This window comes from Marmota flaviventris, chromosome 13 (genome assembly GCF_047511675.1).
Source record: "Marmota flaviventris isolate mMarFla1 chromosome 13, mMarFla1.hap1, whole genome shotgun sequence".
NCBI classification, from domain to species: domain Eukaryota; kingdom Metazoa; phylum Chordata; class Mammalia; order Rodentia; family Sciuridae; genus Marmota; species Marmota flaviventris.
Genome location: NC_092510.1, coordinates 62,579,176 through 62,606,115, shown reverse-complemented (window position 1 = coordinate 62,606,115; position 26,940 = coordinate 62,579,176).

Genomic DNA, 26,940 nt, shown 5'->3' with positions numbered 1-26,940 from the left:
ACACATACACACACACACACTTGCACACCCATACAGAAGAGCTGGAGAGCATTGTATATCTTATTCCTTTACCCTGCACATCAGGAAGATATACTATCTTACTGTTCTGTAGTTCTCTTCCTTCTAATTTTTCTCTCCCCAATTTAGTGATGTTGACAGGATTTCATTTATTCTCTAAATATTGCATAGATCTTTCTTTCCAGATATATATCTGAAAAGACACACACACACACACACACACACACACACACACACACACACATCACATTCCTTCTTCTTTCAACAGGCCATGGCTTCTGTGTTCTCATCTGGCTATGACACTCCTACCCCACCCATCTCATTGCTAACTCTGCTGTTCTCCTTTCAGTTTTCTTCTACATGGGCCTTCCTCAGAAAAGCCATCCTTCGCCCTCTCACTGCTGGATTAAGTGACCTCTCCATTAGCTCTGTGGAAAATTCTTGGTGCTTTTTACCTGTTTTTCTCAATTGCTTATTTTTTCTTGTTCAGGAACCCAGGGGCTGTACTGACTTTGCTCTTACATCCTAAGCATTTAACTAGAACTATGTCTGTCACATAATAGGAATAAAATAAATATTTATGAATATACAAATCATTTTACAATTTTTTCCACTTCAACATTTTTCAATTTCAATTATTCAGCAAGTGTGGCCTGGTTCTTGTGTGTGTAGTTTGGGGAGGTGAGTAGGGAGTTATGAAGCACTGATCTATAGCAATAGTAATGAACTTCCTGAGAAAATGTATTTGTGAATTTCTGCAAAACCGTCTTTTAGTTAATACAGATACTTCATGATGTATTTTTAAAAATGATATTATGCTGTCAAGGCCAGTAAGATTTATAGATTTTTTTCATTAATTATAAATAGAAATTTTTGGTTTCTTCTTGCTCTTTAGATATGTGTTATGGGGGCAAGCAGTGAAAAAAGGTGGTCAATTCCAGTGATTTCACTAAAAAGAGAAACTTTATTGAATATTTTTTCATTTTTTTCCTGGCATCTATTCTTTCTGAGTTAAATGCAATGATGTGTAACATAGGATTTGGTTACATAAACATTCCTGGACTTTAGCAAATGACATGTAAAATGTTTTCTTGAATACATATAATAGGAAAAACAGATGAAATTCATGTAAAGAGTTTTATAAAATATGAATATGTGATTACAAATATGTGATTACAAATGTAAACCTAAGTAACTGAGGGTATTTTTAGAGCATATTAACACTTATACACTGTGATCTATCAGTGAGACTCATATGTAGTTTTCCTATTTATTTCACTTCCCTCTTCTGATAAGTGTATTAATAACCATGTTTTTTATTTCTATGAGCAGAACTGGACTTTATCATCCTTCATAATCTCATGCTAGTTGTTGCATTAGCAGTTCTTTTAAAGGAACTCCTTTGGTGCATAATACAGAAAACATTTATTTGTTTTAAAGTTTTTTTTTTTTAATTTAAAATAAATATTTGATGTTTCTTGTATTTTTTCAGTTAAAGGAAGATTTTGCAAAATTGGATGTTTTCTTCAATTGAATGAGAATGCTGTTCTATCTAGCTCATCTGCTACAATTCTATTTAATGTCATATGAAAGAGTATAAAAATAGCTCAACTTATTTTTTCAACTTTCAGTGGAATAGGGTACTATTTTTATTGGATCATAGGTCCTGAACTTTACCCAAACTGTGAAGTGCTGTGGATTTCTTTGTGAATCACCATATCTAAGCTAATGTGGTGGTGGTTTACAAAGTAATTCATAGTGCTTCACAGGTGCTTCTGCATTTGATCTACACCTTGAAGCCTAGGATCCCTATAATGAGCCACTGAGAACAAAGCAATTTGTGTTATAAGACATAAAAGGTCAAGAGATCATTGGTAAATATACTATAGAATTTGATCACTAGATTCTTGGAGTTAACAACACAACTATCTGTCTCTCCAATTCTTCGTTGAACATTAATTTGTAATACTTTCTGGTTAAGAAATATAATGATATATCAGAATCAGATCTGCTGAATAGTACCCCAAATTATAAGTATGCCTTTTGAAATTTAAATATTTTACTTTTATTGAATTATTATACATATATTATTAAATTATAATACATAACTTATATCCAATGAATGTATTAAGTAACTTGACTGTTAAATTCTTAGGGGTTTGTAACCATAATTGTTAATGCAGTGGTTTTGTAAATAAACAGTATTTAATTTTATTCAAATTGGGATAACATTGTTGGTATGGGTAAAGAAATAGCCCTAATGTGTAAAATCATACATTATGATGGCACTTACTAAAATTAAATATATTATGGATACCCATGTCCAGGTACTTTCTATGGAACCAGTTTCTATGGTCTTTTTATGGTAGAAGAGATAGAAGAAACTTCTAAGATCACAAAGCCTAATTAGTTGCTGACATGTTTACTAAAATTTGTCTATTGTATAGTAACTTAAACTTTGTGATCATTTTCATCCTTAGTATTACTGAGACTGATTGATTCTTGAGTTACGACTCAATCCATTGACAATTAATTATTAACTAATTGATTCAGGGTCTAAATAGTCATTTTGGTTTTAGTATATTCTTTTTATTTACAGGACTAGTACTCAGATCTTATCTAAATTCAATAGCATAGCCACAGATTTTTATAACTATGAAAAAGAATTTGACCTTTTATTTCTTAAGTAACATTTTTACTCGTAAGTAATAATAATGCAAGCTTCTGAAATTGCTTCTGAATTCAATAAACCTATTGTATTCCTTATGACTTTATTTTTGTCTTATGTTCGAAGTTATGAGTGTGCTTTATAGGATTGGGTGAATTTAAATCAATTCTTAGATTAAATCATTGAGTCCTCCATTAGATGAAAAAACTCACTATAGTATTTTAAAATATATGTATATGACCAAAATGATTAACCCACATGTGCTTTTAACATTAAAATATGCCTTATACAAATTTAAAATATTTTACACAAATATTGTCTTGCTACTCTAATTTAAAATATGATTGTTGCCTTATTTTTTGTTCTCTAATTCAATAATATTTATAATTATCATTCCTTCTCTAAACATATATGTGTGTGTATGTATGTACATATGTATGTGTGATCGTATAATCTCCTTGTTTATCTCAGGAGTTTGTGTTTCTAAGTAAGAAATCTCCTTATAGCTGTGGGAGCTCTAATGCTGGTCAATGGAGATAGATGGGAACATACTCCAAGAAGACAAATTTCAAATTTCTGAGATCCAGTTTTCCTAGAGCTCTGATTTCTTCATTTTATATAAGAAAATACCAGTAATATTACCTTAGAGCTAAGCTTAGGTTTCAAAGAGAATATTTAGAAGTACAAGTGCATAAATTTCAAACAAAGTGAAATTTTTGAGAGCAATTTAAATTTACTAGAAATTAAATGTATTCTTTAACCTATATCACAATTATGAACATATTCTCCATCATAATTCTAATCTCAGGTTTTTCATATTTATCATAGCATAGCAATATTTTATTCTTATTCTTAACAAACCAGGTTTACAAATAGTAGATTAATTTATTAATACAGTTTTGAATAGGACATATGGAAATAATAGACTTCTCATCTGCTACTAGGGACAAAAAATGGCATAAAATTCTCCTAATATCTTAAGAAATATATAATAATAAGTATTAAATATTTAGTTTGTTGGTCAAGGATCCCCAGAACAACAGAAGCAATGGGATTTTGCATGTAGAGAGAGATTTATATTAAGGAACTGGCTCACACAATTGTGGAGGCATTACAGGTTCAAAATCTGATAGGATTGCCCAGCAGGATAGAGACTCAAGAGTTGTAATTTAAGTCCAAGGGCATTTTTCTGGTGGAATTTATTCCTGCTCCAGGAGAGTCAGTCATTGTTCTAATAAGACCATCACTGTAGAACTAAAGCCCATCCATGTTTTGGAGGGTAAGGTGCTAATAAAAGTCCTCTCATTTGAATGTTATTCTCATCCAAAAATGACCTTCACAGAAATATCCAGAATAACATTTTTTAAAAATATTTTTTTAGTTGTTGACCTTTATTTTATTTATTTATATGTGGTGCTGAGAATCGAACCCAGTGCCTCACACATGCTAGGCAAGCACTCTACCACTGAGCTACAAACCCAGCCTCTCAGAATAACATTTGACCAGATCTCTGGGCACCATCATGCAACAAAGTGGACAAAATTAACCATTACCTTGAGAACATTTTTTTTTTCAATAAAATTATTTTTTAAATTAAATTATTTTCTAAATTTAAAAAAACAAGTTGATGTCTCTTCTGATTTCCATATTTTCCTTTTTTTGCATACATCTCTGAGTATGTGATCATTAAAATATATATTATTTGTTATTAATTATTTATTCAGTTATTTTAGAAATTTTCTTTGTAACAAATTTCCATTGAGAACATTCTTATCTGCATGAATTGTAGAAATAATTATAACCTAGGCATTTATTATTTTATTATTAAATATTCAAGTTTTACTATTTTTGAATTTTTTTTTAGTTGTTGATACCTTTATTTTTATTTATTTATATGTGGTTCTGAGAATTTAACCCACTGCCTCACACATGCCAGGCAAGTGCACTACTGCTGAGCCCCAGCCCCAGCCCTTCACGTTTTACTCTTATGGGAGTTCAATCTTTTTTAAAAAAAAAAACCCTAGTTGTTTTGTTGTTGTTGTTGTATTTTTTTAAGTTTGTTATTTTATCTTTTATTTTAATAGAATTCTCATTTTATGAGTTCTCTTGTGAACTTATAGTACTTGATGTATAGTAGGTACCAAATAATATTTGCCAAATGGGTGAATGGATGGATGGATTGTGAATATTATGTTTTTTTTTAAATATATTATTTCATTGATCCAATATGCACATTAACATTAATGGTACTACTAATTTTGTCCCTGATCCTCACTCACTTCTGTCTAGGTGATTGCAATGCATGTGTCTGTCATACTCCTGGTAAAGTTCCAATATAAGTAAATCAACCATTTTATCTAAAAATCAATGAAGTGAAGGGAATCACAGGAGCATATGTGAATGTCATATCAAATGTGAGTAAGGGAAAGACAGTCTGTTAGAAATCCATGGGTTTGAAAAAGTTACAGTTCATTTGAATGCTTACTTTTAAAAGCACTTCAGCTGAATTACTCAAATTCTGAAGATATTAGCTATGTACTAATTAGCAGTTAGTAGAATATCAGCCTTTCATTTTCATGTGGGTATACTTAAGTGGTGTAACTGAGCAGCACTGTAATCAGTGTCCTAATTTCGTCTCCTTGAGAGACTGTACTTTTACAGCCTGTTCCCCAAATAATAATTAGAAGAGTAAATTAAATCTCTGCATTTCTGCTTTAGAAAATAATGTGGTGAACCATAATCAAAAAGAAGAATTGGGAAAAGTAAACAAGACCTCCTTTGAAAAAGAACTAAGATTTAGAGATCTTAGTTTACTAAATCTTCATTTACTTTCCAAGTCCTCATTATCATCTCATTTAACCTCTGAGTATGAGTGCTCCATTGTACAAAAGATGAGAAGTGCCCTAACTTCTAAATCTCTGCTGAATGTCATAGTGAGTATCTGCAAAATACTCACTAGCCATATTCATGAAATTTTACAGCATACAAAAGGAAATTTCAGCATAAGAAAAAATCACAATAGCTTCATTTGGAAAATATTTACCTCTGTTCTCCTTAGTACCATCAAATTCCTTTCTCTTAAAGCATCATTGCTTGTGATTGGAAACTAACTTCTCCATTTCATCTGGAATGATGTCTTAAGAAATATTTATATGCCAATTTTGGAGAAGGATTTTACAAGCACATAATTATGTTTATCTGAGTTGTCTCAGGTAGGTGGATGGGTGTTTTCCGGTGAAGTAGATGTGTGAATATGAGATAACCATTTTCCTGATTAGATTTAAAAGTTAGCTTTTTCCAGGGCTGGGGTTGTGGCTCAGTGGTAGAGTGCTTGCCTAGCATGCACAAGATACCAGGTTCGATCCTCAGCACCACACAAATGTAGAATAAAGATATTGTGTCCACCTAAAACTTAAGAATAAATATTTTTTTAAAAAAGTTAGCCTTCCCTATCTAGATGATACTCTCATTTCAGAGACTGCAACACAGGGAAAGAAATTGAGTCCTTTGGTGAATAGCAGGTGAATAAAGCAAGTAGGGTATTGAGCTAAAGAGATAGAATAAAAAACTTAGGAAAAAAATTAAATATAGTATAGTAGGTATAATGTAGTAAGTTCATTTGTCAGACAATGGATAAATTATATCACTTTCATTGAGGATAGGAAACATATATAAAACCATGTACAGGAGGGACTGTATAGTTTGAGAAACTTTCCCAAATGGTTCTTAAGTGTTCTTATTGGTCTGAGAACTAGTAAGATAAAATTTTATGAGGTCAGAGACCTCAGAAACTCTTAAAGAAGAATAGAGAATATAACCATAAAATTATTAGGAAGTTATATAAAGCCAGAGGAGGGAATTCTTTGGGATTTAGAGTAAAAAGTATTTTTCTCTTCTTAAGGCAAGGTTACCATGGAAACACCAGAGAGGGCAGGGCACCAGCTTGGAGCTCAGGTCTGAATAGAATCTCCATGTCAAAGAGGGTATGATAGTGCTTATTCAGAGTTAAGAATCTAGAGACCAAATGGAAGAAATAGCAAGAACTACATTCAGTAGAAATATAACAGGAGCCAATTATGGTCATCTAATTTTTGTAGTTTTAGATGAAATTAAAAATATTAAAGTGAAAACTTGAAGCACATAAAATAAATTTTGATTTTATGTTATCTAATGCAATATATCCAATATATTTGATATCAGTATCAAACATTAACAGGATATAAAAATATAAAATATTCTCTTAATATTTTATATTTTTACTTTTTATTTTATATTTTATGTATTATTGTATATTTTATTTCATTTTTATATTTTATATATTTTTTAAATTTTTACTGAAAGGTCTCAAGAGTTTGGTAGGTATTTTATAATATATATCTTTTACTTGTTCAAAAGTCACATATTGGGTGATAGCTCTGGGCTTGGACCCTGTGGATCTAGAGGACAAATACAAATCTATGTTAACATCCTTACTTGTTTAGCTCAGGCTGCTCTGCCAGTCTTCCTATGTACCTGGCAGCTAGCTGGTAGTGTCAAAAAGTGTGGGTTCTTCAGTAGATTGCCTGGATGGCCTACTTCTACCACTGGGTAGCTATGAGACCTCAGGCTGCTCCCTATGTCAGACTTGGCTCTTCTGTAAAACATAAAAATAGTACTTTTCTCACAAGTTTGTGATGAACATTAAATGGATTAATATAAAACAAAAGCTTAATTGTTAGTACATAATAACAATTCCAAAATACATAGGTCAATGATTGTTTTTATTGTTGAAACCTGGATTTTGCATCTAGAAATTTCTTAAGTCTTAGATCTGAACTCCCTCATTATATCTATACTGTCTTTTAAAAAATGCTATTCATTTCAAAGGCTTCAGTTCCCTACTCTCTTAAATTTTCCTCTAGGACTCAGACTTCACATTGCCAAATGCAAATAGCAAAGAGAACCCAAACAGATAAAAGTATTTCAAAATATATATATATATTAGTGCTAGGACTTGCAGTGGCTTTTCCTGAATTCTGTACCTTTCCAAATAAATGAGTACAAACAGAGATCATCATTTTTATGTGACGAGAAGCAAAATGCATACACTGTTGCAAACCTGAAATTTAGAAACCACCCTTAGTCTACTCTTTCTAACTTCCCATCAAATAATTTCTTCATTAAATAAGTTTCTTATATCCATCTACATCTTCTCAGTATGTCTACGATTATCAGCTTATCCAAGCCAATACCATCTCATTCTGAATTATTATAGCCTCTTAAATGATGTTATCCTCTTTTTTAAAATTTTAGGTGTAGATAAGATTCTTTTCTCCCTTCTTAAAATGCTTCAATAATTTCTCATATATTCAAAAGTTAATAACTCAACCTTTTATGTTACCTAAAATTTAGCACTGCTTCCCTTCAGTCCTTCCCTTCGCTCTAGTAACAATGATTTACTTTTGGTTCATTATGCCTCCTCTGGTGGCAGAAGATTTGCAGAAGTTAATCCATATATTCAAAATGCTCTTTCTCACTGGTTTCTCTAGAAAATTCTTACTCACGATTTGGGCCTCAGTTTGTGAGAAATAAGTTCACCTGTCCAAGCCCAAAGAATGGACTAAGAGAAACAAGGAACAGTAAAAAGAAAAGCTTTATTTTAATGATGGTCTTCTAAGATTGGGTGTCTGGTAGTCAGGGACCCACAGATTGCATACAACCAGTGTTTTATCCCCTAGAGTACACACTCCTTTCCCCAATTCTGCATTGGCTGAGTACTATGGGGTGCACCATGTTCCCTAACATCACCTAGATTACTGTCTCTATTGGATTATTTAAACAAATATACTTTTAGTTGTGCCTACCTCCCTTTGTGGTAGGAAAATCCCTTAAGACTGGGTGCCTTTTGGCACATAAAACTTTATCTCTGTTGGTCAGTTGGCCACTTCCTTCTCACTTTCTGCTTGTCAAGGGACTGTGAATTTTTTTGCACTCCAGTTTTAACTGCTTGTAACTTTCATTCTTCTCTCCCCTACAACTGCCTATCTTCCATCCCAAGCTCTTTTACATTTAGAGCTAAATACTATATTTTGAAAATGAATTACCAGACTTTTTATTTCTCACAAGTTCAAATGTCACCTGTCTGGTGTAATCCAGTTAGGTCTTCTCTGGTTTCTAGCCTCAGAACACACATAGCACCATCATAGTTTGTAAGATATTTGTTTATGAGGTTACATATTAATACTAGTCTCTCCTACCAGACTGCAGTCTTCACTAGAGAAGTTACTTTTATTTTAGTACATTGCTTTTATTTTCAGGATTGCATATAGGTAGTTTTATATAGAGGATGATCAATGCATATACAGAAAGAACATCAAGAATAAGAATATATTAAACTGGAAGCAAAACACAAAGTGTCCTGAGAAGACTGATTTTTATTGCAAGAAAATTCTGCTCCCCCAAGTTGATCCTAGCACAGGACTCTGTTACTATTTCTACCATACTTTCTATTCCTAGAAGTCACTAAAGTCTGCCCTATCTTCATTTCCATTATGCCTCCAGGAACATTAACAGGCTGCTTCACAAACCTTGATGTATCTCTAAATAAGCATCTTAGGAATTTCTGCCTTTTGGTTATCTTATTTTCATCCTGTTCAAAGTCCAAAAGGGAGTGTTTTAACTCTGCTTCTGCCTAAGGCCCTTTAGTCCAGTCCAGGCAGAGAGTCAGAGCATTGCTCTAGGCAAGAATAGTCAGAGTTGGGAGGAAGGAACCAAAGAGGTTGGTCCCTAAAGTCTGAAAGCAAACTAGAATTGCTTTAACCAGTCTGGGACCTGGAGATTTAGCAAATTGCATCAGGGACAGATAGTGCTTGGCACAGCTGCAGGCATCTAGGTTAAAATGACTCATTGAATGTTTTTCCCTCATGAAAGGATGAAACTTAAAGGAATTGCTTGTATGTGTCCAGGCACCTATTTTGTTACATTTTCTGTGGCGTATCTATATATCATTAACTTGCAGTAGTGACAGGAAAGATTTGAATAGCTAAAATGAGTAAAAATGAATAGCATATAGGCAATTTGTTTATGAATATTATGTAACTTACCTGATCATTAAACATTCATGCAGCTTAAGGGTAAATATGGAGTATCCCGTATTATAAACTCTAAGATTCAGACATATTGATGATAAAAGGAAAATATATATAACAAATGGCTTTTGGTTTAGAGTGCTTTACTCTGCTGCCACTTCTATTTATTACAGCCATTTCCAACACTGTATTAAGGCTAGCTCTTTTTAAAAATCCATTTCCCTGTATTCTAAATCCTATAGTGAGGAGTGCTCTTTCCACACTTCCATTTCATTGGTGCAGTTTGCAATTTTCTGCTCTCTATTCATGTCTCTGGAAGATCACAAATTGGCCCATCAGAGCAATTGGGCATTTTTTTAAACCACCTTGGGAAACATTCACTGATAAGGAAGAGTACCCACCAAACCATCACTGTTTATCAACCTCTGAAGGAAATATAAGACTATGCAGTCAGCCAGTAGTGTGAGTGGGTTTATATTTTAATATCATTTATAACTACATTTGTAGTGTGCTTTACAACAGAGAATTTTTTAATGTACAGCAATTTTGGCATTGTATTCATTTGGAGATATTTTGAAGCTCTGTTTGCAACTTAATGATTGATTTTGTCTTAAGTTTAGGAAGTAGTTTTTTATTACTAGTTCAAGTACGTGGCTGCCTTAGTTATTTGTGCCAAAGAACATAAGGTTGATTTTGCAAGTGTTGGCAACTGACAGTTCTTTTTTTACTTGGCAGTATTGGAGTTCCAGATTGAATATATTGATATTTATTCTTGTTTAATTAAAAAAAAAGTCACTTAGATTTGAATATCGAAAACCTGAGACATCCCTTCATATCAAAAGTAAAAAAAAGAAATGGAGCACAACTTAAAGACTTCCATTTTTAAGAGGTGACTTTATTCATATTTGTATGTTTATCTACTGTATACAATGGATACTACTACTTACATATAAGCTGAAGAAGTTATATTGCAGCTCCAGCTCTCTTGAAATTCCATATCAATCAGCAATTTTCTATTCACAGCACATAAGCTTATCTATAAGTAGGGTGAGCAAGAACAAGCCTCAGCATTAAAACACAAGTGCAGTTTCACCAAAATACGAGTTTGACTCCCTTTCTTTTTTAAAAAAATTGTTTTCTTTTATTTGTTGTTTTTAGATATACATGGCAGTAGGGTATATTTCGACATGTTGTATATTCATGGAGGCAACCCATTACAATTTTGATCTCATTCTTGTGGTTGAACATGATGTGGAGTTATACTAGTTATGTATTCATAAATGAGCATAGGAAAGTTATGTCTGATTCATTCTACTGTTTTTCTTATTCCCATTCCCATTGCTTTCCCTTCCTTCCCCTTTGTCTAATCTAATGAACTTCTATACTTTCCCTCCCTACCCTCCCTTGTTATGAGTTAGCATCTGCTAACTGCTGCTAAGAGAATATTCAACCTTTGGATTTTGGGGACTGGCTTATTTCACTTAGCATGATTTTCTCCACTTCTTTCCATTTACCGGCAAATGCCATAATTTCATTCCTCTTTATAGCTGAGTAATATTCCCTTGTCTATATATACCACATTTTCTTTATCCATCGATTCATCTATTCTAGGGGTGCCGTACATTGGTCTCATAGCTTGGCTACTGGGAATTAAGCTGCTGTAAACATTATGTGGCTACATCTCTGTAGTATGCTGATTTTAAGTCCTTTGGGTAAAAACCAAGGAGTGGGATAATTGGGTCAAATGGTGGTTCCATTCCAAATTCTCTAAGGAATCTCCATATTGTTTTCCAGAGTAGTTGCACCAATTTGCAGTCCCACCAGCAGTGTATGAGTAAACCTTTTCTCTACATCCTTGCCAATATTTATTGTTGCTTGTATTCTTGATAATTGCCATTCTGACTAGAGTGAGATGGAATTTCACTGTAATTTTGATTTGCATTTCTCTAATTGCTGGTGATGTTGCACAATATTTTTTATATATATATTTTTTGAGGATTTGTATTTCTTCTTCTGTGAAGTGCCTGTTCAGTTTCTTTGCCTATTTATTGATATATTTATTTTTGTTGTTGTTTTTGTTGTTGTTTTGTTTTGTTTTGTTTTTGGTGTTAAAGTTTTTACTTCTTTATATATCCTGGAGATTAATGCTCTATCCAAGGTGCAGGTGGTAAAGATTTTCTCTCGTTCTTTAGGCTTTCTCTTCACATTCTTGATTGCTTTCTTTGCTGTAAAGAGGCCTTTTAGTTTAATGCCATCCCATTTATTGATTCTTCTTCTTTTTAAAAATTATTTTGTAGTTGTAGATGGACAGCATGCCTTTATTTTATTTATTTTTATGTAGTGCTGAGGATGGAACAGAGTGCCTCACATGTGCAAGGTAAGCTCTCTACCACTGAGTCACAGCCCCAGTCCCCATTTATTGATTCTTGATTTTACTTCTTATGCTTTAGGAATCTTATTGTGGAAGTTTGTTCCTGAAACAATATGATAGAGAGTTGGGCCTCCTTTCTCTTCTAGTATGTGCAGGGTCTCTGATCTAATGGCAAGGTTCCTAATCCACTTTGAGTTGAGTTTTGTGCCGGGTAGGATATAGGGGTTCAATTTAAATCTACTAAATATGGATTTATAGTTTTTCCAGCATCATTTGTTGAAGAAGCTCTCTTTTCTCCAATGTTGTTTACACTACCTCATAATTGTCTGATGATAGCTATACATTGGCTCTTAAACACAAGACAACTTAGGGGGGAAGTTTATTTGGGGTTCATATTTTCAGAGTTCTCAGTCCATAGATAGCCAGTTCCTTTGCTCTGGTTAGGCAGCACATAATGGGAGAAATGCCCAGAGAAAGAAAACTGCTCAGCTCATAATGGGGTCAGGAAGCAGAGAGAGAAAGATGAGAGGGAAGGGACCAAAGGGAAGATGCACTCTTCCAGGGCACATCCCCAGAGACCCACATCTTAGAGCCATATCCCACCTGTTTAGTTACCACCTAAAGTCCGGCCATTCAAACTAAGATGGACTGATTAGTTTAGGGTTGTCTTGATGCAGTCATTTTTACTTGTGAATATTCATGCCTCAACAGGAGATTTTGAGTGACTTCTCATATTCCAATAATAACAGGGACTTTCTAAAATTCTCAGAAATAAACTAATCTAATAATTTACTATACCTCCATGTTGCTTTGCATACAATGATTCTGAGTGCAGAGTAATTATTTGCAATTAAAAGTTACAACTAATGAGCTTCTCAAGGACCAATACCTTAGCCATTTATGGGTGTGGTTATTACTATGGTATTGGTTCTGGACTATTTACTAATATTAGTAATATGGGATGAATTTTGAGTATCTTGTTAAGAGTGAACATAAATTAGTTTCTCAACTGTAGCAATGTTGATACTTTGAGCCAAATAATTCCTTGTTTTGTGCGTTATCTTTTAGGAGCACCTCCCTCTAAATTGTGACACTAGAAAATGTCACACATCATTCACACATGCCCTTTAGTTGGCTGAGTTCCCGCAGTTAAGTACAAAATATCTTGTGTAAGTCACTTAATAATTAATTCTCCCAACTGCTCCATGATACTGCTATATATCCCCCCCCCTTGTTTTTAAAAGTGAAACCTGTCTTAGTTTGAACAGGTGGGAGGTAGTGAGGCCCTGATGTAAACAATGGGTATCTCCAGAACATGTGATCCTGATGACTAAATTGTGTTGTTGCTGAAATATGTTATCTTTAATATTTGAAACTAATTGTCAAATGAACTTTTAATTTGTTTTAAGATTTGATGAGTAATACATCTGTGAAATGCATTCAAGTTTGTATGGAGGATGATAATACATAATTGTTCAGGTGAACATAACTAATAGTCACAATAGTATTTTTATAGGTCTCCAGAGCATCCTCCTAATCTGTAAAGCAAATCTCTCTGTATCACCCAATGTACAAGCATACAAAAACAATAAAAGTAAAATTTAATTTGAATATCATTTATGAATAAATTTGTCTGTTAGAGATGATATATTTATGAAATGAATGCATTAATAACAAGTGGCAGCCTAGTGGCAGGTCTGTCACTACCTCTACATTCCTTAGTGTCTGTTAGATACTGTTTCCTCCTTTGAGAAATGGAGGCAAAATTCCAGCCCTGGTAACCACATACCTGGTAATCAGGTGTGTAACCCTTGGGCAGGTAGAAAAGTGATATGTGGAAATGATCCCTTCAACTCCATGTATTGACAGGAGAATTCAGAATTCATCTAAGGCTATAAAACCAACCTCATTTTAGCAACATCAGTACATTTCCTTTGGGTCTAAATACATCATAGTGTACTTTAAAAAACAAATTTTTTGGATAATGTATTACCATGGCAGTACCAATGATTTTAGTAACTGTCATAATAACTCCCTCAGAACAGAAACTCAATATGAATGGGAATATATTTGTAGGTATATATAAAAATAACTTCTCGTGTATTATATGCACAGACATTTTTACTGATTAAAATGTTGATTAATTCAATGCAAATTATTAAAAATGGTATAATTTCTCATAAGTTTCTGTTCTAATGACCTTAAATACTTAGGAGTGGTTTGAACTGCTTTTAATGTGTCTCTCATCCCACAAATAAGGATTAACATAACTATCTTAAAGAACATATTTGACAACTATACTAGATAAGGTCATATTAAATAATGGCTACTGCATTTCATCAAATATGAAGCTGAGGAGTAAAACACACCCCCCAGTGAGTTTTCACCTTAAAGTCAAGGTTATATGCAAACTCATACCCCCTATAAAGCTTTCTGTGTCCTAATCCCTGGATGCTAAGGATAAATTACCTTCAATGGCAAAGAGGAATTAATGTTGAAGATGAGTTTAGGGTTGATAAACTCAAGACTATTCTGGTTTATCTGTGTACACCCAATATAATCACAAGACCCCTTAAAATAAAAGGGACTAGAAGAGAGATAACAAGAAACATAGCAGTGTGAAAATAATCTTGTTCAACATCACTGTCTTTGGAGATAGAAGAAGGGGCGAGTAGTCAAGGAATATGAGTATTCTTTAGAAACCTGGATGTGAATATGTTAGTCAGCTTTTTGTCAATATAACCAAAATATCTAATAACAACTTAGGAGGAAAGATTGATTTGGGCTCATGTTTTCACAGTTTCAGGCCATTTTCAGTAGACTCCAGGGTATAAACATCATGATGGAAGGGTATGGTAGAAGAAAGTTGCTGAGGTCATGGCCACCAGGAAGCAGAGAAAGGAAGGGGTCAGGAACAGCTATAATTCCCAAGGCCATGCCACTGTCCTCCTTCCTTCCTCTAGTCACACTCCACCTATCTGCAGTTACTACCTGTCAGCCACCACCTGCATGTAGAGGGAATATGTAACCCTTGGAGGAGTGGGCCAGCTAGCAATAAAAAGTTTGAAAAGTAATATCAAGAAATAAAGCAAAAACATGCAAGAAAATATTTTTTAAAGCAAGAGCTTGAGGATTGGAAAAGACCCCATGGGACTGAACCTATCAAAGGGAAAAGGCCAAGAATGCTTTATTTATAGTGAAACACACCAATGGAATTCGTGGTGTGGAGGGATTCTTCAAGGTGAACAGGCAGCGGAATTGGCTTGATTGGAGACTTATCACTCATGTAGTAATTCTTCATCTTACAGGCAACTGGCCCCCCAAGGCTATTCAGGCACACTGATATTTATTTAACCCAAGTCTATCAAGCATCTAAATTCAAAGCTATCAAACTCATAAATTCTACACCAGCCATGGGAATTTGCCCCATTAACAGTGGCAGACTGCCAGTGGGTATGTCTTTCAGCACCATTGAACTGAGAGAAACCCAAAAGGCCAGTCTAGCTGTCTCTGGAGTTCAAAGTAATAATTTATTTGCAGCTCCCAACAACTACTCTGTAGTCCATAACATTATCAATGGGTTAATCCATTGCTTAGGTAGGAGCACTGATCATTGCTTTAAAGTTTCACCTCTGAACCTTACTGCATTGGGGTTCATGTTCTCAACTCATGAAAAATTTTGAGGGACATTTAAGATCCAACTATAACAGCAAATAAACAAATGGATAGTCTCCTGCAACTTTCAGAAATGAAGAACTCCTGTCAGCATCTCAATTTTAACCCAATGAGACTCATTTTGAATTTCTGATTTCTAGAACTATACTAAGCTTAAGCAACTCAATGTGTGATTTGCTATGAAAGTGACAGAAAACTATTGCACCAAGTGAACTTTGGTTAACATTTTGTTTCAGTTTTCTCTCTATATATATTTAATTTTATCATGTTCAAACTAGGTCATGATTTATTTACTTATTTATGCTTTGGTGTACTGGGCATTGAATCCAGGGCTTTGAATATACTAGTCAATCATTACTAAGACACAGCCTCAGCCCCTATTATTATTAATTTTTTTAGTTTTGATTATTTTTATTTTTGTTTGTTCTTTTTAGATCTACATGACAGTGGAGTGTATTTTGAGATATTATATATACATGGAGGATGACTTTCCATCCTTGTGCTTGTACAGGAAGTGGAGTTACACTTAATATGGCTTCTTCAGGAGATGTCATTACTCCTGGGACTTCTAAGTTTATGTTTTTAAGTTTTCTTTTTGATTTATTTTTGTGTAACCTAAGCAGAGTTCATTCAAGTTACTTTCTAGCTTCTGTCAGGCAACTATTTATTAACTTGGGGGACAGATAACTAAGTATACACAAACATGCAATTTAATATAAGAAGCTCTTGTCACAATTGGCCATTTTTAATACATATTGTGAGATTAATATATATATATATATATATATATATATATATATATATATATATATATATATATATGACATGGTAGTGAGAATTCCCTAATTGAAGTTTCCTTCTTTTGGGGAATCAGGACATAATATTGGGTATTCTTATTCAAACCACAGCACCAGAAGTAATTCTGTTATTTAGAGAACAGTATGTCATGGATTGGTATCAAACAGCCATATAGCATTATTTAGAACTCAACCCATGCATCGTGTGACTGTGGGCAGTTATAGGATGTTTTTTCCATATTCACCTTGCTCTGAGACTATGGTTGATATGCATCCCATTCTCTGAACATTGCTTGTTGAGATAGAATTTCTGCAAGATAAAGCTGGAAGTTCTCAAACTAGTAGTTAACTTCTCCAGTTATGTCATTTCTATCTAAATTTATTGGCCAGAAATAGTTACCTAGCCCAATCCAACTTCAGAGAGGGGGTGGCTAGTAGATTAGATTCAATCAATTAGATTTATTGAATAATCAATAAATTATTCTAGAAAGAGGAATGATTTTACATATCAAACCCCTGTGTTTAACCAGTAGTAGACATTTCTCATTCTCACTTATCTATGTCTTGCCACCTTATTTTTAGTAATACATTTGTTATTGCTACACCAGAATTTTTAGGTTAGTATCATTGTGGTCTCAATTAGACTTTATTTTTTTTTAAATGCTGATGTTATATTTTCTGCCTTGCTTATTACTACTGTAAAACTGCTGTAAGAGTGCCTCATGCAATCTGGATCGCAATTAAATGAAGAAACTAGATTTAAAAAATTAAATTTTACATTAGTAAAGTATCTATATTACTTTAAGAAAAAAGCTGTTTGAAAAGGGAACTGTAGAACCAAAATGGGTCTTATAAGCACTTCTTCATTCACTCAATAAGCATTTTTCAAACTTGTTCTATGCACTTCTCTATATGTGAGATTCTGGATATTAGTACAGATAAAATAGATAAAGTATAATTACAAATTACAGCACATTGTGAGGAGTAGTGTTCAAGTAAATTTGGCCTCATGCTGCCTCAATGAAGTAGAATCCCTATGTAGTGAAATGCAATTTAACTTTGCAATTTATAAAGAAAGTGCAAACTAAGAATATATTCTTATAATAAAAAGCAGAGTCTTAACCATAGCCACCAAGCTTCAGCCAATTAGAAGCTTCTAGATGATTACACCACACCTATAAGGCAAATACCTCAACACCATGGCCAAGTAAGGCAAATGTCCTGCTGTAATTAAACAGTCTGCTCCTGTAATCACTTCTGTTTTGTTTCTGTAAAAAGAAGTGTCCATGTTGCTGATGGAGATCTCTAAACCTCCTTTGTTTCTAATTGCTGCCCAATTCATGAATTGTTCTTTGTTCAAATGAACTATTGTTAAATTTAACCCATCTAAACTTATTATTTTAACAATATTGAAAGAGAATACAGGCATCTCTGGGAGCACATATTCCATAACTCAGGTGTGATAATAGTTCAGAAGGATTTTTTTTTTGGAAGAAACATAAACTGAGTAGAGACCTTAAGGAGTGGTAGGAGTACTAAAGTGAAGTAAGGGAGAGTAGAGATGGATATAGGTGAGGAGGAGAGGATATTGCAAAGCTGGGAAACTAATAGTAAGTGTAAAGATCTAAAGGCTCAAGAAATTGGGACTTAGCAAATGTAGGCTACGTAGTACCTTAGAATAATAATGATTTAACTTTTAGCACTGTAAAAGTTGGAGCTTCATCTTTTTCTATTTGTGCACTTTGCTGTAAATGGGAATAGATGTAAAAGTAATGTGATGCTATTAGATCAAAGTTTTCAAAGTCTCTGTAAACTCCAAAGATCAGAAAGCTTTCTTCATCCAATTTACATCTTATTTTGAAGTTCAATGCAAAGGTGGAATAGGCTGCATTCTAGATTATACTGGTGTTGTTAATTGTGGGTTCATGTAGTTCACATACACCACTGCCTACTGGTTTGCTCTACTTTCACAAGCTAGATACAGTGTTGCACTAGCAGGGACAAGGAGTGTCTTATGTATTTGCAGCTTGCTTTACAAATTTTATTTCTGTTTAGCACAAATGTATCCATTTTGAAATTGAAATTATTAACCATCAAGTAGAGGTGTTTTATTTGTGTATTTTAAAGAAGAAAAGCTTAAAATTTTTAAGTTCTACAAGATTTTTTTTGACCAAATTTACCTACTGGTGATGGTGGAAACATCTAAGCATAATACACTGGTGTGGATGTTGAGACCACCAGTACTCTAAAAATGTTTTGCATTTAGTACTTAGGATGAAGAGGAAGACTCAAGAAAATCTATTTCCGCTGAAGAAAAGTTTGATTGGTTTCTTCAAATCGCTATACAGACTTTCAACAAGTTGATCTTATTGTCTTTCAAAGGTCCAATCTCCTAATACCATCACCTTGGATATTAGAATTCAATATATTAATTTTGGGGTGGAGGGACATAAACATTTACACCATCACAGGAGGAAAGGGAAGAAGGAAATGGGAGTTTCAATAGATATCTTTAAAAAAATTCAGGAGGAGGTGACAGTTGGTATGCGATTTGTTTATAATATTAAATCTCTCTGTAGTAGATACAAATAATACGGGCTGGAGGCAACTGCATTAAGATTGTATATCTATTTATCTTGACATATATGATATATATATATATATATATATATATATATATATATATATATATATATAATGTTAATGAGATATAATTTCCAAATCACATACTTTATTCATATAAATTATATAAAGCAATGGTTTTGTTGTGTGTGTATTCATAGAATTGTGGCAGAATCAGTTTTAGGTATTAAGATAAGTATTTTTCCATGTGTCCTTTCACCCTGTTCAGATAAGCTGTGTCTCCATGGCCTTTTACCCTCGAGGTGTCATCTCGACATGTAAGACTTCAGGAAACACTTTGTTATCCTTCTTCCATTGTAATCCTTCTAGCATTTATGTGCTAGAACCTAGGGTTATAAAAACCACTTGAACGTTGAAAGCCTTGTTGATGTGAGCCATTTGTTTGGGAGTAGAGCGAACAGAAATGTTGAAATGCATAATAAAGAGGTTCAACATTTTCCATTTTAGTTGAAAGGCATGTTTCAGTTTCACATTTATAATTATAGTGTCTGAAACTTATACTTAAAATTTACATAGAATAAAGGTGTGAGTGTGTGTGTATGTTGGGGTATTTACACAAATAGCTGTATATGGATATGTAAATGTTTGTTAAATTTTGACGTTGAACGGTTAAGCTACAATGGGCATTAGGCTCATTTTAATTTAGCTCATTTTAATTTTATTTTCTGGTCTTGACATGTGACTCTTGGGAGTTGCCTGCAAAGCAGAAAATCACTTCAAATAGACCTGTGAGATTGAATGCACTCCACAGGGATAAGAAGCAAAAGAATTAGGAAAAGACAGTCATAACAGATAGATGAGAGCTGACAAAGCTGCCTATGAGTCTTACATGCAGCTTAAATGAAATGATGCTCCATATGTTCAACCATGTGATTCTTGTAAAAAATCTTACATGCAAGGTTGTCTGAATAGAAAATAGTCAAGTCAAACTATATGTCTATAGAAGACACAGCTGCAATAATTTCAAGTTTCCCTTCTAAAGCTGTGCTGGCTTCATATTGACAATGACAGTATGCATTTCTTTATCATCTTCCCAAGACCTTCACACTTGGATTGGAGTTCTTGGGGCAGAAATCTGCAAGAGTGGTGTAGCAACAGGGGCAAAGTTTATAGTAAGTTGCCTCACTGTTTGCTACTCTTCTGACTCTCCCAGTGAGAGAATTGTACTTCCTCATCCCACTGACATTCAGCTTAGCCACATTGCTTTGCTCTGGCTATGGAAATGTGTATGGTCTATTATTGCCTATTCTGGGAAGAACACTTAGGTGATATCACATAGGTTTTACCTTTTTCTCTCTGCCTTGAGAACAGCAGCATATAAAATAGGAACATTTAATTATTTTTCTTTCACTCTGGATTCCAAACCATATAAGGAACAGAACATTATTGACCAATATTCAATATGTAATGTGACTGAGACATAACCTAGCTTTTGTTAGCTCTTGAGCATTTATCATAGTTAATGTAGCACAATTAACAGAAATGACTAGTACATCTCATGTTCTTAAAATAGAAACAGGAAAATCAAATGCAATGTCAGGAACAAGATCAAGACCAGAAATGGTAACTGAGACAATTAGGTTACAAGCTGGACAAACTGTAGAACAGAAATGTAAGTAAGAATCAGGGTAGAAGCAAAGCCATGCGTACTCTTGCTAATTGCTGTGGTCAGATATGAAAGTTACCAAGAGCAGTAATTTGTTATGTTATATCTTTGGCTGTAGTGTTAACTCGTTGGCAGTTTGGTTGTTTTTGGATTAATCCCCATTTCTCCCTAATATTTTGTATTCTTTTAGGGAAGGGAAATTCCCAGGAAATGCAACAAATCAGAGCTTTTAGAAATAACAGCTCCAGAGCAGAGATCGGTTTATGGAAAAACATTCTAAATTACCTTCTTGGTAATTTTGTTCCACTCATTTGGGGAGTAATTGGCTTAAACGGGGAAGAACTATACCACTGAAGCTTTCAGCAAGAGCCCATCAAGTGAAAAAGTATTAGTCATACTGACTACAGTTAAAAGCTTATAGGCTGATGGGAACTGCCACTGGTATACATAGGTCAGCTTGTGGGATTCTTTACGGGGATGAGAAAGATAAATGCACAAGGAGCTCTTAACTGTGCTTTTGATGAGTAGATATAGACTTCACACCCAGTGTTTCATCATTATTTCTGATGGTTGGGATCTGTTTACATTTGCCCTTACATGTGTGCACATTTGTATGTGTCTGTGTTTAATGAAGCATTATTTTCTAGAATTCTATTATTATAACCCTAAAAGGATACTTCCAGTGGGTTAATTAAATTAAAGACTACATAATGGGCATTGTCTCTGATCTCAGTAAGATCCCATGCATAGACAAAACTTAGGAGCTAGCTATATTTAAGCTTCTTGTTTTCAATTTAAAGAAATTCCTTATCTAAAACATATCATTTTATCTTACACAAATTGAAAGATTTTTAGAAGAACTAAGTGGAAAAATCTATTAAATATTATTTCTCAGGACTATAACATTCAAAATCAGATTTAATATAAATATTAAAATATTTATATTATCAGATTTAATATCATATATAAACTATCAAATTTTAACAGGAATGAAAGTCTAAGAAAGGCCTGTTAATTTTTAAATGCTTCAATTAAGTTTAAAATGACAACATTATCTTTTCATTCCCCAATGCTACTTTTAATTATTCCCTTTTGAATTGGAAGTATTGGCTATAATTAATTTTTTGAAAAGATGCTATGGAAGAACACAATGTGTAAGTGTTTTTCATAAGCTCTGTTCAAGGGACAGTTTTCATAAGACATAATAGGAAAATTTAATGAAAGGCAATTCTTTCTTTATTTCTTCTTTAGTCCCAAAGGAAATTTTGATGCTAATCCTGTACTATCTCATTGCTTTTACAGAGTTTTCAGAGATTTTATTAGGGGGAAAACAAATCCTTAATGCCAAAAAATGTTCAGTAGTATATTACAACAACTATCCTTCTACTCCCGATTTAGAAGCATCTGGACACTGTTAAGTGCAACTTTTTCTTCCTTATCGTAAGGCTCCTACATCATGATTACTCTATACCTAAAGAGTGCATTAAAGAAATGTAGTACAATGGTTTGACCTGTTGGTGTCAAGGAATTTCAAATATGCATAACTTTTTAATGTATAGTAAACCCTCACCAGTTGTGAATGATTCTTCCAGGGAACTTGTCAGTCCTCAGACTCATGAAATGACTAAATGATAATAAGAAAGAAGAATAATGCTTTTATGAGATGTGTCTTCTAGTTCCTCTCCTGGACTCTCTCACAAACTCTTTCAATTACTTTTCACACCAGCCTTCAAGTGCTTCCAATGATTATCCATATTTTAACAAAATGTCAAACTGAGTATGTATCTTGAAACTTTGGGATGACTGCTGAAATGGCAGCTATGAGCATTAGATCTAAAATGGCAGGAGTCTACTTTATTTTGCTCTAAGAATACAGAAAGCTGAATGGTAGACAATTTGTGCCCATACTGAAGTTTTGATATTGGAAATTATAGGTCAAGGACTTTAATGATATAACAAATATCCAGCAGGTTTTAGGAATGGATAGTGACTTTAAAATAAAACAGTTCAGGATGGAACATAAAAATAACAGTATTCTATGATGTTTGCCTGTTAAATATATGCAATACTGAATATTTAAATTAATATTTTTGTAAAGCATGAATTTCCATTACTCTTGCATTCTATACTTATTACACTCAACTCAAAAACACTCCTATGTCAATGCCCTAACATGACCAATATTCTCACAATGGATTATTTCCTTGCTTTCTGTAAGGCAGAAATAATGCCTTTGAAATTTAAGATGTAATTATAGCTACATGTGCATGGTATTTACTGATATTTTAAAACAAAGCATGCATGGTGGATCCAGGTGGATAATTAATTCAATTTAAAAGGACACTAAACCCATAGAACTTTCCCTTGTCTGTAAGAAGTACAGCCAATAATTTGAACCCAGGTTTTTCTGATTTTACAGTTCTGTCTCCCTTTACATCCTAATCTCAACAAAACAAAAAGAAACAGAACATATGCAAAAATTCATATTGATAACAGTAGATCAAATGTAAACACAAAAGCAGCCTCTCACCAGGGGTGCTAAATATGGACCTTTTTAAGGAAGTTGGGGCCTAATCCCACATGATGAAGATTAGGACCTACTTTTTCTTCTATTAGAGGGAGAGTCTCTGGTTTAATTCCTAGGTTCTTGATCCACTTTAAGTTTTGTGCATGGGGAGAGAGAGGGGTTTAATTTAATTTTGCTGCATATGGATTTTCAGTTTTCCCAGCACCATTTGTTGAAGAGACTAAATTTTTCCAATGCATGTTTTTGACACCTTTGTCTAATATAAGATAATTGTAATTTTGTGGGTTAGTCTCTGTGTCCTCTATTGATCTACCAGTCTGTTTTGGTGCCAATACCATGCTGCTTTTGTTACTATTGCTCTGTAGTATAGTTTAAGGTCTGGTATAATGATGCCACCTGCTTCACTCTTTCTGCTAAGGATTGCTTTAGCTATTCTGGGTTTCTTATTTTTCCAGATGAATTTCATGATTGCTTTTTTCTATTTGTATGAGGAATGCCATTGGGTTTTTGATCGGAATTGCATTGAATCTCTATAGTGCTTTTGGTAATATGGTCATTTCGATGATATTAATTCTGAACATCTAAGAGCAAGGTAGATCTTTCCATCTTCTAAGGTCTTCTTTGATTTCTTTCTTTAGGGTTCTGTAGTTTTCCTTTCCTCGGTCTATACCCAAAGGACTTAAAAACAGCATACTATAGGGAAACAGCCACATCAATATTTATAGCAGCACAATCACATAGCTAAACTGTGGAACCAACCTAGATGCCCTTCAGTAGATGAATGGATTAAAAATGTGGCATATATACACAAGAGAATATTATTCAGCAATAAAAGAGAATAAAATCATGGCCTTTGCAGGTAAATGGATGCAGTTGGAGAAGATAATGCTAAGTGAAGTTAGTCAATCCCAAAAATACAAATGGTGAATGTTTTCTCTGATATAAGGTGACTGACTCATAGTGGGGTAGGAAGAGGGAGCATGGGACGAATAGATGAACTCTAGATAGGGAAGAGAGGTGGGTGGGGAAGGGAGGGGGACGGGGTTAGCAATGATGGTGGAATGTGATAGTCATTTTTATCCAAAGTACATGTATGAAGACATGAATTGGTGTGACCATACTTTGTATACAAATAGATATATGAAAAATTGTGTTCTATATGTGTAATAAGAATTGTGATACATTCTTCTGTCGTGTATTTAAAAAAAAATAAAAGCAATTAAATAAATATGCACCTTTTACTGATGACTTTCACTTGCTTACAGTTTAGCATTCATGCAGAAAGAGAAAGTTTCCTAAGCAAAGATATGTGTATTCTCCCTCCTTCACCTTGTCCTTTCCCTCCATTTCCTTTCACTGGATAATATTTTTGATAATTGTTGTTCTCCATTTAACATGCTGCATATCATGCAGATTTTTCAAGTAAGTCTAGGTCTTTTCTCTCACTCTTTCCTTCACATTTCCCCAATCTTTTATTTTCCCTATTTTTTGGCCAATATTTTAGTTCTCATGTCTTTACCAGTTAACCATGCAATCATTAAATTTTCTGTACAAAAATAATACAGGCCAGAAATTCAATTTTTATTGGTGTATTATATAATAGTGGGAATCATTATGACATATCTGTATATGCACATGATACAATCTGATCAATCTTATTCCCCTATATTTCCCTATTTTTTCTCATTCCTCCCCTTAATTATTCTAAATATATATATATATATATATATATATATATATATATATATATATATATATATATATATATATGAATGTTACATGTGGAATCTGAATATTAGGAAATAACCCACTTTTAAAATATAGACTCTACATTTGATTTCAAATTGTAAAATCGCCACTTAAATAGTTAAGAAAGATCAAATATTGACTATTTCTTTTTTTTTATTGGTTGTTCAAAACATTATAAAGCTCTTGACATATCATATTTCATACATTAGATTCAAGTTGGTTATGAACTCCCAATTTTACCCCAAATACAGATTGCAGAATCACATCGGTTACACATCCACATTTTTACATAATGCCCTATTAGTAACTGTTGTATTCTGCTACCTTTCCTATCCTCTACTATCCCCCCTCCCTCCCCCCGATCTTCTCTCTCTACCCCATCCACTGTAATTCATTTCTCTCCTTGTTTATTTTCCCATTCCCCTCACAACCTCTTATATGTAATTTTGTATAACAATGAGGGTCTCCCTCCATTACCATGCAATTTCCCTTTTCTCTCCCTTTCCATCCCACCTCATGTATCTGTTTAATGTTAATCTTTTCTTCCTGCTCTTCCTCCCTGCTCTGTTCTTAGTTGCTCTCATTATATCAAAGAAGACATTTGGTATTTGTTTTTTAGGGATTGGCTAGCTTCACTAAGCATAATCTGCTCTAGTGCCATCCATTTCCCTGCAAATTCTATGATTTTGTCATTTTTTAGTGCTGTGTAATACTCCATGGTGTATAAATGCCACATTTTTTTTATCCATTCATCTATTGAAGGGCATCTGGGTTGGTTCCACAGTCTAGCAATTGTGAATTGTGCTGCTATGAACATCGATGTAGCAGTATCCCTGTAGTATGCTCTTTTAAGATCTTCAGGGAATAGTCCAAGAAGGGCAATAGCTGGGTCAAATAGTGGTTCCATTCCCAGCTTTCCCAGGAATCTCCATACTGCTTTCCAGATTGGCCGCACCAGTTTGCAGTCCCACCAGCAATGTACAAGAGTACCCTTTTCCCCACATCCTCTCCAGCACTTGTTGTTGTTTGACTTCATAATGGCTGCCTATCTTACTGGAGTGAGATGGTATCTTAGAGTGGTTTTGATTTGCATTTCTCTGACTGCTAGAGATGGTGAGCATTTTTTCATGTACTTGTTGATTGATTGTATGTCCTCCTCTGAGAAGTGTCTGTTCAGGTCTTTGGCCCATTTGTTGATTGGGTTATTTGTTTTCTTATTGTTTAATATTTTGAGTTCTTTGTATACTCTGGATATTAGGGCTCTATCTGAAGTGTGAGGAGTAAAAATTTGTTCCCATGATGTAGGCTCCCTATTTACCTCTTTTATTGTTTCTCTTGCTGAGAGAAAACTTTTCAGTTTAAGTAAGTCCCATTTGTTGATTTTTGTTATCAACTTTTGTGCTATGGGTGTCCTATTAAGGAATTTGGAGCCCGACCCTACAATATGTAGATTGGAGCCAACTTTTTCTTCTATCAGATGCAGAGTCTCTGATTTGATATCTAGCTCCTTGATCCACTTTGAGTTAACTTTTGTGCATGGCGAGAGGAGGGGATTCAGTTTCATTTTGTTGCATATGGATTTCCAGTTTTCCCAGCACCATTTGTTGAAGATGCTATCCTCCCTCCATTGCATGCTTTTAGCTCCTTTATCAAATATAAGATAGTTGTAGCTTTGTGGATTAGTCTCTGTGTCCTCTATTCTGTACCATTGGTCCACCCTCCTGTTTTGGTACCAGTACCATGCTGTTTTTGTTACTATTGCTCTGTAATATAGTTTTAAGTCTGGTATCGCTATACCGTATTGACTATTTTTTATAAT